Raw genomic sequence first — 12,888 nt, 5'->3', positions numbered from 1 at the left:
CCTCAAATTACTTTGCAACAAAATATATATATATTAATTACAAAGAAGGAAAAGAGTAACTTCACACTGGAGAAAACTGGCAGACGTCTGGTTAATCAGTGATCGATCGATCAAAGTTAACATCGCAAAAATGGGACAAATCAAAATTACGAACCACCTGATAGAATATAATATAAAGAATATAGTATGGCTTGCTGATACTCTTGCCAAAAATGCAGAACCTGCCTCTAATAATGGGGAAACATCAGATGAACCCGAAGTGGGGGACATGCTCCACAATTGGCCCCTCATCTGCAGAAGAGGAAAAGCCATGAAAATCAAGGAAAGACTGAGGAACTGTGTCAACAGCATTCTATGCGTAATCTTGGATTGGGTCCTTTTGTCATAAAGGACATTATCGAGACAACTGGCCACATTTAAATGGGGCCTGTGAATTAGACAGTAATAAGGCGTCAATGGCGTATCAGATATTATGTGTGTAGTTTGAGGGGTGGTTGGTAGGGCTTTCAGAGGAGAGGGGGAAAGCATGCCCAGGGCCCCAGGGGTGGGTGAGTGGGTGCTCAAGAGGCACCCTAGTAAACTGCAGCTTTCAGGGTAGCCTCTCCATCAGCTCTCGCAGACCCCCAGTGCAGCACGCCAGGCCTTCTAGGGGCCACAGAGCAGCCAGTGCACGTGGGCAACATTCTCAAGGCCCCATCTCCAAGATGGAGAGTGTTTTCCACAGACTGCCCAGGCAGAGTCAAGTTTGGCCCAGACCTTCCGGCAGAGAAACTGGGTATGGCTGGAGTGAACTTGCAAGCAATGGACCCTGAAGAAGGGAACAACGGACTCAGGAAGAGCTGCTGGAGCCCGACTGAGAAGCAAGACAGAAGCTGCTCTCCCTCCCTGGATGCTCCAGAGTCCCCTGGAAGTGCGATCTTTCTGCACTGAACTGTTGACTCTCTCCTGAACCCTTTCCTGTTTCACCTCCCTCTGGCTCTGTTACCCTCTGAGCAACTCCCTGCTCCCCGGGGATGACAGGCAGTCTGCTCCCTGCTCCCCGGGGATGACAGGCAGTCTGGGAAGTGATTTGAGGCAGAAACATTGATTTCCCAGGGTAGTCAATGGGTCTGGAAGAAACAGCACAGAATATGTAAAATGGATCCCCCCCTGGAAAAGCAACGGTTTATGGTTGCCGCACTGTGGAGTCAACACTCGCGATGCTTCGTGGGGGCGGTGAGCCATGGTGAGAAGAGCATGGAAATCAGAGCCAAACAGATCTGGATTCAAATCCCAGTCATGTCAGGTGACATCTATATCCCCTTGCTAAATTTACTTCACCTTTCTGAGCCTCAGTTTTCCAATCTGCCATCAATACCACCCTATGGATCAGTGTGAGAATTAAAATCATCGTGCGTCTGGCTCCAGATCAGACGCTCACAGAATGTTAGTCTCCTCCTCCTTCTCTCCAACCTCCAACATTCCAGCCAGCAACCACCATAGTAATCTCTCTCTCTCTCTCTCTCTCTCTCTCTCTCTCACACACACACACACACACACACACGCAAAACAATAGACTTTCTCCCTCCCAAAATCCTTACCAGAAAAAAGAGTTTGAGCTTTTGTTTAAAAGCCACCCTATTGCTGAAGGGAGTGTATTCCTCAACACCCCTGCATTAGAATTTCTCTGGACACTGGTTTTATTTATTTTTTAAAAAATTTTTTTCAAATGTTTATTTATTTAAAAAAAATTTTTTTTTTGATGTTTATTTTTGAGAGAGACAAAGACAGAATGCGAGTGGGTTGGGGCAGAGAGAGAGGGAGGCACAGAATCTGAAGCAGGCTACAGGCTCCCAGCTGTCAGCACAGAGCCTGCCATGGGGCTCAAACTCATGAGCTGTGAGATCATGACCTGAGCCGAAGTCGGGACTCTCAACGGACTGAGCCACCCAGGTGCCCCCATCAAATGTTTATTTATTTTTGAGAGAAAGAGAGAGCACGTGCATACGAGCGGGGGAGGGGCAGAGAGAGAGAGGGAGACAGAGGATCCGAAGCAGGATCTGCGCTGACAGCAGAGAGCCCGACGCTGGGCTCGAACTCACAGAATTGTGAGATCATGACCTGAGCCGAAGTCGGACGCTTAACCGGCTGAACCATCCAGGAGGCCCTGGACACTGGTTTCAAAATGCAAATTCCCACACTACATCCCAGACCTGCTAAATGGAGAGGAAGAGAGCGGGTGAGTTTTCCTTCTCTCTGTCTCACATTCAAAATTCACTGAGAGGGATCTCATTGACCTGGGTTGGAACCATCCAGTGTGGAGGGTCAGAAATGGACAAGTCTTGGGGTACCTCTGGGGGCTCTGTGCTGACAGCTCAGAGCCTGGAGCCTGCTTTGGATTCTGTGTCTCCCCCTCTGCCCCTCCCCTGCTTGCTCTCTCTCTCTCTCTCCCTCCCTCAAAAATAAATAAATCATTAAAAATTTTTTAATAAAATTAATTTAATTTTAAAAAAAGAAATGGACAGATCTCTTACCCAGGCCTCCTCAGAAGCCACTGGTCTTCCTTCTGCCCAGCCTGTTGGTGATTACCTCTAGATAAGACCCTGACTCCCTCACCAAACAGGAGTGGCCAGAGTAACAGGATCATCTGACCAAAGTCTGGAACCTATGTGCAGAGAACCATTGTGACCTCTTTTCTCAGAACGAAGCTACACACACGGCACACAGTCAGCTCTCCCATCCATCTTTGCCCTGCTCCAGAATCCTTAACTGAGAGCAGGACGAAGCTGGGCTCTTGGAGGGACAGATGGTCGAGGCTGGAGGCTGGTGGGGAGCCCTAAGGCAGGATCGCCATGTTTACCAAATAAAATATAGAACACCCAGTTAAGTAAGCAAAGTTTTACTATAAGTATGTGCCATGCAATATTTTTTAGGCTAAAACAATTATTCCCTGCTTATCTGAAAAATCATACGTTAACTGCATGGCTTGCATTTTATCTGGCAATCCCACCTGGGAGAGCAGGGACCAGGTCTGTTTTGCTCAGTGTTGAACCTCCAGTACCCATTTCATGTCTGGCATATGGCAGACGTTCAATATATTCTTTTGAAATACTTAATTGTTGAAAAAGGCCTCTCAGAGGTCCCTCTCTCCCCACTAAAAGGAAACATATCCCCCAGGGGCCAGCTTTGAACTCGCAAATTGACTCATTCAAATCATTAGACTAGAGCACTTAGCTAGTGTTAAGATCTGTGCTAACCAAATTGGAACACAGAGATAAATAAACTGTGGCTCTTGTCCTCAAAATGGCAATTAACCAGCAGGAGCAATAGATCTGAACTGAGAATTACGAGAGAATATGATAGATGCTAGACAGTAAAACCAGAAGGTCAGGGCCAGGTGATTTTGCTCACCATTTTATCTCCAAGCACCTACAACCTGGCAGGCACTCAGTAAATAGTGGCGGAGTGGAAACGTGAAAAGACGGAGACAGGAACAGTGCATCGCAGGGCGGCAGAGGGGAGGTGACTAACTGAGGGAGGCGCGATGGTGAGAAGACTGGGGTCACTCCAGGGAGGGAATGACACCTGGTGTGGATTGTGATGTCGGAACACAGCAGACAGATGGAAAGGAAAGAGCATTTCTGAGAGAGGAACAGCATGAACACATACAACATTTTATCGAGCAGGAAGTAGCACCTGGGGGCCAGTGATGAGGTCAGAAACGTGGAAAGCCCTGATCACATGGTCAAGGAGACTGGGCTTTATCTTAGGGGTAATGGGTGGTCCTTAAAGACTTTTGAGTAGAGCCTTGGCCTGCACATCAGGCATTAGCATTAGCATGGAGGGTGGACAGCAGTGGAGACAGACTGGAGGCCGGAAGCCAGTGAGAAACCACTGAAATAGCCTAGTCTGCAAACGATGGAGGGCTAAACTTGTGGATTATTGGGGGCATTGGAAAATAAGCCTGCAGGACGGAAACTGTACCCTTAAGGATTGGATGTGAATGCCTCCTCCATCTGTCCCCACCCTGTTCCTACGTGCCCCAGGCGATGGGAGGGGAGGCTGCCGCAGAAAGGGGCAATTGTGGAGGAAGGGGAGATGGGAGGCAGCCCAAGACAAACTTCCTTTACTTCGAAGACTTGCCCAAGGAGACAGCAGGGCTAGAGCGATTGGAGGCTGACCCCAGCCCCCAGGCTCTTCCCTCCCGCTGCTGCCAGGGGGGAAGGGGGGGCGGGTAAGAAGGCTTCACCTCGCACCTTGGCCCACAGAGTCCACAGTTCTCTTGGGGCCTGCAGGTGGGACCTTACCCTCAGGGTGTAAGCCACGCCCCCAGCAAGCCACGCCCCCTGCTGAAGACCGGAGGTGCCTACAGCCGACCCCCTCCTTCCTGGAGATGATCCCAAAACATGTCCCAGAGAGATTATCAAAAATTCCAACCTAGTATTTACCCAAAGAATGCAAAAATACCAATTCAATGGGATACATGCACCCCGATGTTTATAGCAGCATTATCTACAATAACCAAATTGTGGAACATATATATGTGTATATATATATACATATATATAATATATATGTGTGTATATATAATATAAATGTGTTTTATATATATTATATATATTATATATAATATAAATATAAATATATAATATAAATGTGTATATATATATACATATATATATAATACACACACAATGGAATATTACTCCATGAAAAAATAAAACCTTGCCATTTGCAACAACATGGATGGGGCGAGAGTATTAGGCTGAGCAAAATAAGTCAGAGAAAGACAAATACCATATAATTTCACTCATATGTGGAATTTAAGAAAGAAAACAAGCAGGCAAAGGGGGGAAAAAGAGAGGTGGGGGAGAGGCCAACCAAGAAACAAACTCTTAACAATAGAGAACAAACAAACTGATGGTTACCAGAGGTGTGGGGGGGGGGGGGGGGGAATGAGTGAAATAGGTGATGGGGATTAAGGGGGGCACTTGTGATGAGCACAGGATGACGTACGGAAGTGTTGAATCACTACACTATACACCTGAAACTAATATGACGCCGTATGTTAACTAACCGGAACTTAAATAAAAACTTTTCAAAAATTCCAACCTGAGGGAGGCACAGGAGATCAATGAGTTCAGCCCTAGGCCCAGAGCCAGGCCCAAGTCCTGGGTGCGTCCCCCACTGCCTCTCATGTGGCTCTTTGGGCATCTCACTGCTTCATCTCACCCACCTCTGGAGCCACCAGACCTTACCTGTAGCAGGCATAGTTTGGAGTTAGACTCACATGGGTTCAAATCCACCCAGATATGTGACCTCACCTTTGTGAATATCGCTTTTCCTGCTTGATGAGTAACACATACCTCACAACCATGATGAATTAAGTAAAATATCCCATATGAACAAACTGCACAGTACCTGGCATGTAATCAGAATTCCTATAACGGCCGCATTCCTTCATTCCTGAACTGACAGAGTTTTATCTGCAGCCTACCTGCCTTTATTCATTCACCCTCCTGATATATTCTGGGTGCCTACTATGTACCAGCTCCTTCTAGGTTCTGGGAAAAGAGTGGCAAGCAAAACATAGTTCCACCACCCATCACGGAAGTTCTGTCCTCCTGGGGCACAGAGATATTAACTGATCACACAAATAAAAATAAAATTACACCAATAATGAGTACCATGAAGGAGAGAAACTCACACCCACTTAGTTATTCCAAGGACTTCCGGAGGTGGAGCCTGGGGCTGACACACCTTTGGCATGGCCCACGCCAGGGAAATGCTGGAGGTCTTACTTTCCTGTTAACTGGTTTCCCAGAAGCTCCATTTCCTAAAAACAAATGTATTCAGAAAAGGGAACTTGGGAGGGGAAACCTGGAATGCCCCCAGATCCAATCCGGAACCAGGTTCCCCAGAGCCCTTTCCCACCCCAAGATAAACAAAGCCTCTGCCGGACTACTGCCTCTGCAACACTAAACAGCCTCCCCAGGGAAGACGGATCTGGCTACAGGTTCACCATGAGATTCTTTACCATCCTGCTGCTGGCCACCTGAGCCTCCACCTCTCTCGCCATCCTTAATGGTGAGTCTGGCTTCTGCTACACTCCTCTTTGTTCCCCAGAGGTCACTGAGCTGTCCGCTGGAGAGTCGTCAGCACTAGGAAGACCCCTCCTTAATCCTTGTAATGCACCGTGTGGAGAACGCATAACCAAAAGTGCACACCCAGGATGGCTGAGGTGTGGAGGCAGGGGACTAGGACTCATGATACCAGGAATCCTGCACCCTAGAAATCCTGGCGCTGGGGCCAGAGGAGCCAACTGGACCCAAATCAAGGTGGACTATGGGTTAACAGAGATTCAGATAAGATTCCAGCCTCTGAGGGTGCTGGACACGCCAAAGCCACTGACCTCCTCTGGGCCCCCCTGCCTCCCTCTGTAACAATGAGGGCAAGACATATACACACATTCATTTAACGACTATTTATTGAGCACCTACTCTGTGCCAGACACACAGCTCTAGGCACTTGAGATACACTAACAAAACAGAGACCTCAGTCATCATTGAGATGTCATTCTAGGAGAAAGAAACAGATAATTGGCATATTAAACAAATTATGTAAGTGTGTTAGAAGTGCTAAGACAGGGGCGCCTGGGTGGCTCAGTCGGTTGGACGTCCAACTTCGGCTCAGGTCATGATCTCACAGTTGGTGAGTTCAAGCCCCGCGTCAGGCTCTGTGCTGACAGCTCAGAGCCTGGAGCCTGCCTCAGATTCTGTGTCTCCCCCTCTCTCTACCCCTCCCCTGCTCATGCTCAGTTTCTCTCTATCTCTCAATAATGAATAAACATTAAAAAAAATTAAAAAAAAAAAACAAAAAGAAGTGCTAAGACAGAGAACAGGATAAGGAAGGTGGAAATGCTGGGTGGGGAGTGGGTGCATACAAGCATCTCACATGTCAAATGTCTTAAGACCTCCGGAAACTCTAACCCCTTATTTTTCAGAGCCAGAAGATGAGATCCACTTGCAGGCTCAACGCATAAATGCCCGTAAGTCTCATGTTGGCATCCTTTAGAGGGAGTTGGTGGTAGTGAAAGATGGTCCAGTAAATGATGAATTCTCCACCTGAGGAAGAAGTGGAGCAGAGACCATCCCTCCTGGCGCTGGACCTTAATCCTTCCTGCTGCACTAATTGGCTAAGATCTGGGGGCCGGGAACAATTTGAACAGCACTTCATGCTGGGTAGTCATTGAAGATGACTATATCTCATACCCAAATGCTAGCAGGTAGGGAGTTTCAGCTCACCCTGAGGGGAGGATGCTGGAGGGGCTCCTCCATCCCAGGCTCCTCCACCGCCTCAAAGTCATGAATATCGCAGGACCCTGCTTTGTAGATTATCCATAAACACAATTCAGTCTCAGGCTAGCTTCCCCCAATTTATCGGAGAAGGAAGACTCAAGCAATACCCAGAACTCAGAAAAAAAGAGCCAGTGTTTATTGAACCCCTCCTATGCACCAGACAATGGATCGGGTGTTTGCATAGTTAATCTCTTTTCATTGGGAAGGTGAATGTGCTAGAAATGGAATCCCTATTTAACACCATTCAAAATCACGGGTGTGCCCTTAGGTGCTCATAGATTTGGATGCGGGTATTGGATCTCAATTCTGGTCTACACTGACTGAGCAATGGCTCAACCCTGACACTCTCTGCATGTTAAGGGATATGGCAGAGAGCTGGCTGGCTGTTGCTTACCATGAGCTCTTTCTCTGCCCCTCATTTCATCTCCTTGGTCCCAGCTGCTCAGCTGATATCTGAAAAGGACCATGTCTCCATTGAAAACCTTTCTGAGGAATCTCTCATCTCCAGAGAAGAGCTGGTTTTTGAAGAGGATGATATGACCAAATCTACCAGGAGACCAAAGCGTCAAAGGCCCGAGCTGCTTCACCCCATCCCCCAGGGGGACAGTATCAGAAATGCTGCCTCTCAGTCAGAAGAGACTACAGAACTCACTCCCAGGGCTGGTAGGAGCCAGGGCCAAGGGGAAGAAGCCGGGAGGGAGGCATTAAACAGAAAAACGCGGTGGCGGGACACTACCTTGGGGGAGAAAGTTGGGGATGGAAAGAGAAAGGAAGCTGAAGGGGAACAAGAATTAAAAGTAAATGAGATTTGGAGGATCCACTGATTGTGCCAGCACTGAGGAGTGTGGGGGAGGCGTGAGGGGACTAACCTTACTTTGCCATTTCTCTCCCAATGTTCCCCAGCAACCACCTCAGAGGGAAAACTGGCCAAGCTCGGCCATAAAATCGGGAAGAATGTGGACAAAACAGTAAAAGAAACCATGAGCTATCTGAAAAAACCTACTCCCTCATGCCTATGAAGTCATAAGGCCCTAATGATAATAAGGCCCAGTCCGGGCCAAAGCTGGTGTCTACGGCACCCAAACCCTCCTTGCCCTGACCACCATCTCTCAGCTCCCCACGTCCCTTATTAAAGCGTTGCATCCCAGTCTGGCTCTGTGGTGGCTTTGTCGGGCCAGGAGGGAAGGCGGAGGCCCCCACTCCGCTAGGATTCTTCCTGAGTTACCCCATCGCTCTAATTTTAAACCTCACCTCCTCAGCTTACAACCTGTTCAAGTCTCCACGTCCCAAAATATCCTCTGTGAGGTCTTGACTCCCCTCAAGCTGCCCCTCCTCTTCATCCACACTGCCTCCCTGCTCCCTCACCCCCTGCACCCCTCACCCCCTGCAATCTACATTTTCACACCCTCCAGCAACTGCTCCCCCCAACATCACTGACAGCAACAAGCCCAGTGGCTATTTCTGGTCCCTACTCCTCTCTTCATGGTCTCTGCAGAACTGGACACGATTACCCCTCCTAGAAAGTTTCCCCGCACTGACCTCCCAATGTGCTGCACTCTACTGGTTCTCCAAGCCCCCCATTTCCTTCCTGGCACATTTTCTGACCATGCACTCTATGCTCCCAGGGTCCCATCCTGTGCCCTCTCATCTTCTCTCCACCTTCCTTCCTCTACATCCCCATTTGCCAAGACTTCAGCTTCACCTCAGGGTGGATGGGGTCTACCCATTTACCCACCACCACACAACCACCCAGTGTCTACTATATGTCACACTCATCTACCTAATATGTGCCAAATTACCCCGCCCCCCCCCCCCCCACACACACACACACACAACCCTGGGCAGTTTTCACTATAAAGGCATATGGGACCAAATGGGGAAAGAAGAGACTGGGAAAATAAAAATCTCTCTTGGTCTTACAAACGGAAGGAAGATTGCCCATTCAAAGGGAGATAGGAAGGAAGGCAGGAAGGAAGCTATGAGATAATAGAAAATATATGTATTGGTCTCTGTTCCCCCAAACCTGGCACAAAGCTTCAAAATCCTTGTAATTTCCTAAGGGATAAGCACATTGGAATCATCCCTGTTCTAGTATCTGGACTTTGACACATCCCAGCGATGGGGATCCTAAGACTCTTGTAAGTTCCTAAGTGATAAGAGTGACAGGAGCATCTTTTGTTCTAATGAGGTGACTCCGGTGCGCTCTTGGAGGCTCCTGGATGGAGGCTGGCCGCCAGAAGGACCAAGCCATCATTAGAAGCTTGGAATTTTCAGCCCCACCCCTACTTCACTGGAGAGGGGAGAGGGGCTGGAAACAGAGTCAATGATTGATCATGCCCCATGTGATAAAGTCCCCATAAAATCCCTCTACAGTGAGGTTCTAAGAGCATCCAGGTTGGTGAACACATCCACACACCAGGAGGGTGACATCACCCAGTTCCACTGGGATAGAAACACCTGCCCTCAGGACCCTCCTGGACCTTGCCCTGGGTATTTCATTGTCTGCCTGTTCAACTGTATCCTCTATCATATCTTTTAATAAACTGATAAACTGGTAAACAAAGCATTTCCCTGAGCCGAAGCAAGTTAATTGAACTCAAGGGAAGGGTCATGGGGAGCTCTGATTTATATGATTTATAGCCGATCAGTCAGAAGAACAGGTGACAACCTAGACTTGCAATTGGCATCTGAAGGAGGACAGTCTTGTGGGACTGAGCCCTTTCCCTGTGGGAGCTGATGCAACCTCCAGGTACTGTCAGAGCTGAGTTGGATTGTAGGACACCCAGTTGACCAGAGTTGCTTGATGGGAGAAAACTCACACGCACTGGGAACCAGAAGTGTCAGAAGTGAAGTGTTCTGTGTGTGAATAAGGAAAGACAGATGGATGACTGAGTTTTTCCAACTCAGGAGCCACCTCTGATGTCTATTATCCTACCCCCAGGACATAAAAAAAAAAAAAAATGCACTTGGAAGATCAACAGGGTGATCCACCCACAGCAATGCAGGCCAGGTGCTGCCCTGGCCCAGAAAAAACTGGAAGTGTGTTCACAGCTGGGGGCTGTGAACATCCTTCCTTCCTTCTCTTTTTCCTGGTACAGAAAGTTTCCACCTGCCCACTGCCCTTAGTTACCCACCCTCCCCTCCAATACAAAGACACACTCACAACTCCACCAAAAACATCACCCAACCTAGATGGAAAGTTCTATTATAGGTCTTTCTCATAAATTCTTGCCAGGCATAAATTCTTGAGATGAGGCATAAATTCTTGCCAAAATGACAGAGGAAGGTGGGGAGAGATTCTGGAGTTTAGGAAAGAATTGGAAGGGAAGTTCCTTGAGAAGATTAGGTTAGGAAAATTGAAGTGTCTTGGAGATTAAAAGCCCCAGACTCATTGTTCTGACCCTCCAGTTGAGACCAATAAAAAAAATGACATGAGGGTCATTACATAATGGTGAAAGCATCCAGCTTCCTAGCAGCTGGACAGATGTTCTATAAACCCAAAATTCAGGGCTCTTGGTTAAAACTGGATAGGAGACCCCAGGCCAAAGGAGCCTTCGGCTTTGACCCCATCTCCCCATTCCCACCCCACCCTACCCCACCTCACCCCCGATTCACAGACTAAACAAGAGATAGGGCAGGATGAGCTACTCTGGGGTTCTCACCCATAGGATCATCTACTTTTCCCCCAAAGGAGAGTAAGCAACACACGGGAAAACAGGCTGGGAAGTATTCCCTCCAACCTGCTCCTCTTGTGGGGAGGGTGCTTCTAAGAGGGAACACCCTCAACATGGAGTAACCTTCTCTTCTCTCCACCCTTTTGGCTTAACAGGTGGACCTAGGATCTGCAACCAATCACAGGTATGGCTGGAAAGACAGGAAGGGAAGGGGAGGGGGGGAGGAGAAGACAAGCCATGCATCAGAGCAGTCTCCCACGTCACAGATATTTGGCCATTCCTGACCTACAAAGTGGCCATATCAGGGGCACCTGGGTGGCTCATTCGGTTAAGCGTCCTCCTTCGGTTCAGGTCATGATCACACGGTTCGTGGGTTCGAGCCCCGTGTCGGGCTCTGTGCTGACAGTTCAGAGCCTGGAGCCTGCTTCAGACAGCTCAGAGCCTGGATTCTGTGTCTTGCTCGCTCTCTGCCTCTCCCCCACTCACACTCTGTCTACCCTTTCTCTCAAAAATAAATAAACATTAAAAAATTTAAAAACAAAACAAAAAAACCAAAGTGGCCATATCATATGGCCCACTGATTTCTGTAGCCCCTGCTATGTGAAAGGTGGAAATAAGAAATAGATTTCCAAACAGGAAATGGAGAAATAAGTTTCTGAGTGCTTTACATATATTTGCTCACTTAATACTTGCAAACAAACAAACAAACAAACAAACAAAAAATGAAGTAACAAGTTCTCATCACTATTCTTTGTATATCCTCCTAGAATCATTGGGGTGGCCAATTAACCACTGCCCCCCAAGTCCTCTTGATTGGGTCCAGAGGGGACCAAAATTAACTCCAAGACAACAGAAACTCGGTTTCCTCTCTCCAGTTGGCTGTGTCGTTGTTCAGTACAGCTCACCTGCAGGTTACAAAATAAACACTACCTGGCACCATAAAATATCAAATACCTCAATTCTAGCAATCAAGAAATACTCTAAATTTGAACCTAACCCCCCCTCCTAATTTCAAAAGTAACACAAAACAAAATCTCAGTATACTTTTCTTTTACATTAGAACGCAAGAAAATGAAACGTCCAAAATTCTTCCCTTTACCATGTCCTGTTCTGCTCGTTCTTAGCCAGGAGGCATCACTCCGAAGGAACCTAGCTTCGTCCATTTGCCTGGACATCCCCGGTCCTCAAGAATATCCGTCGGCCACAAGGTCAGTTCTCCATTTCCCCCACGCGGCTGCCAGGGCTCTGGCGGGGCCTCCCCACCTGACAACACCCTGCGACCTCTTGGGATGGGCTGGAGAGGGTTCTCTGTGTGGGCTCCAGCTGTTTGGGAGAAGAAGGTCAGGATCTGAAGGGAGGGGTAGGTGCACATAGTCTCACTGCAACTTCAGCTTCCCAAAGTGTGGGGAGGGGTGAGGAACCTGATCTGTCCTCTCCCTGGCCTGGGGGGAGCCCCATCTCCAGACCCCCAAGGTGTGACAGCAGGATGGACTGTGGTGAGGCCTCAAGCCTGGTGAAGATGAGCAGGGTGGAGAGCCCGAGCCTGGGGAGTGTCCCCCCAGAGTCAGGAGCAAGACTGTTAACGCCCGGAGGCAGGAGACTGGCTACATCCTGGTCTTCCCCCCTGAAATGTAAACAGCTCCTCCCGGCATCTCCAAAGTTAACTTAATCTATCCCCAAGCAGCTCACTGGTCCCTCTTATTCAAAGTCAGAGTAACTGGGACGCAGAATAATACTATGGCACCAGCTTTACAACAATGAAACTTAGAAGCACGAGCATATTCTCAGGCCTCAGAGCAATCATGTGCCCAGAATCTAATGCACAACAGTCTTGTGGAGTTTTGGGGTGGGGGGGGGGGGGCGGTGGGGAGAACCCT

The 12,888-nt window shown here is 48.3% G+C and overlaps 2 long non-coding RNA genes across 3 annotated transcripts in view; one reads left to right on the top strand and one right to left on the bottom strand.

The window, feature by feature from the left end:
- Positions 1-3,478, bottom strand: part of LOC132694260 (uncharacterized) — a 36,897-nt gene extending 33,419 nt beyond the window's left edge. Inside the window, exon 1 of the long non-coding RNA XR_009617218.3 lies at positions 3,391-3,478. This is a non-coding gene — a long non-coding RNA (uncharacterized LOC132694260). The remainder of the gene's footprint in view (positions 1-3,390) is intronic.
- Positions 3,479-3,624: 146 nt separating this feature from the next.
- Positions 3,625-9,101, top strand: LOC132674212 (uncharacterized). 2 transcript variants are annotated; one of them, XR_013556752.2, is made up of 6 exons: positions 3,625-3,693; positions 5,920-6,066; positions 6,983-7,027; positions 7,113-7,264; positions 7,776-8,134; positions 8,241-9,101. It is a non-coding gene; the product is annotated as an uncharacterized LOC132674212 (long non-coding RNA). The 2 variants fall into 2 exon arrangements; XR_013556753.2 differs by lacking the exon at positions 7,113-7,264 and having other exon boundaries at positions 7,776-8,000.
- Positions 9,102-12,888: the final 3,787 nt, after the last annotated feature.

This window comes from Panthera onca, chromosome B4, assembly GCF_046562875.1.
Source record: "Panthera onca isolate mPanOnc1 chromosome B4, mPanOnc1 haplotype 2, whole genome shotgun sequence".
Taxonomy (NCBI): Eukaryota; Metazoa; Chordata; class Mammalia; order Carnivora; family Felidae; genus Panthera; species Panthera onca.
This window is presented reverse-complemented; position numbering and strand designations above follow the sequence as displayed.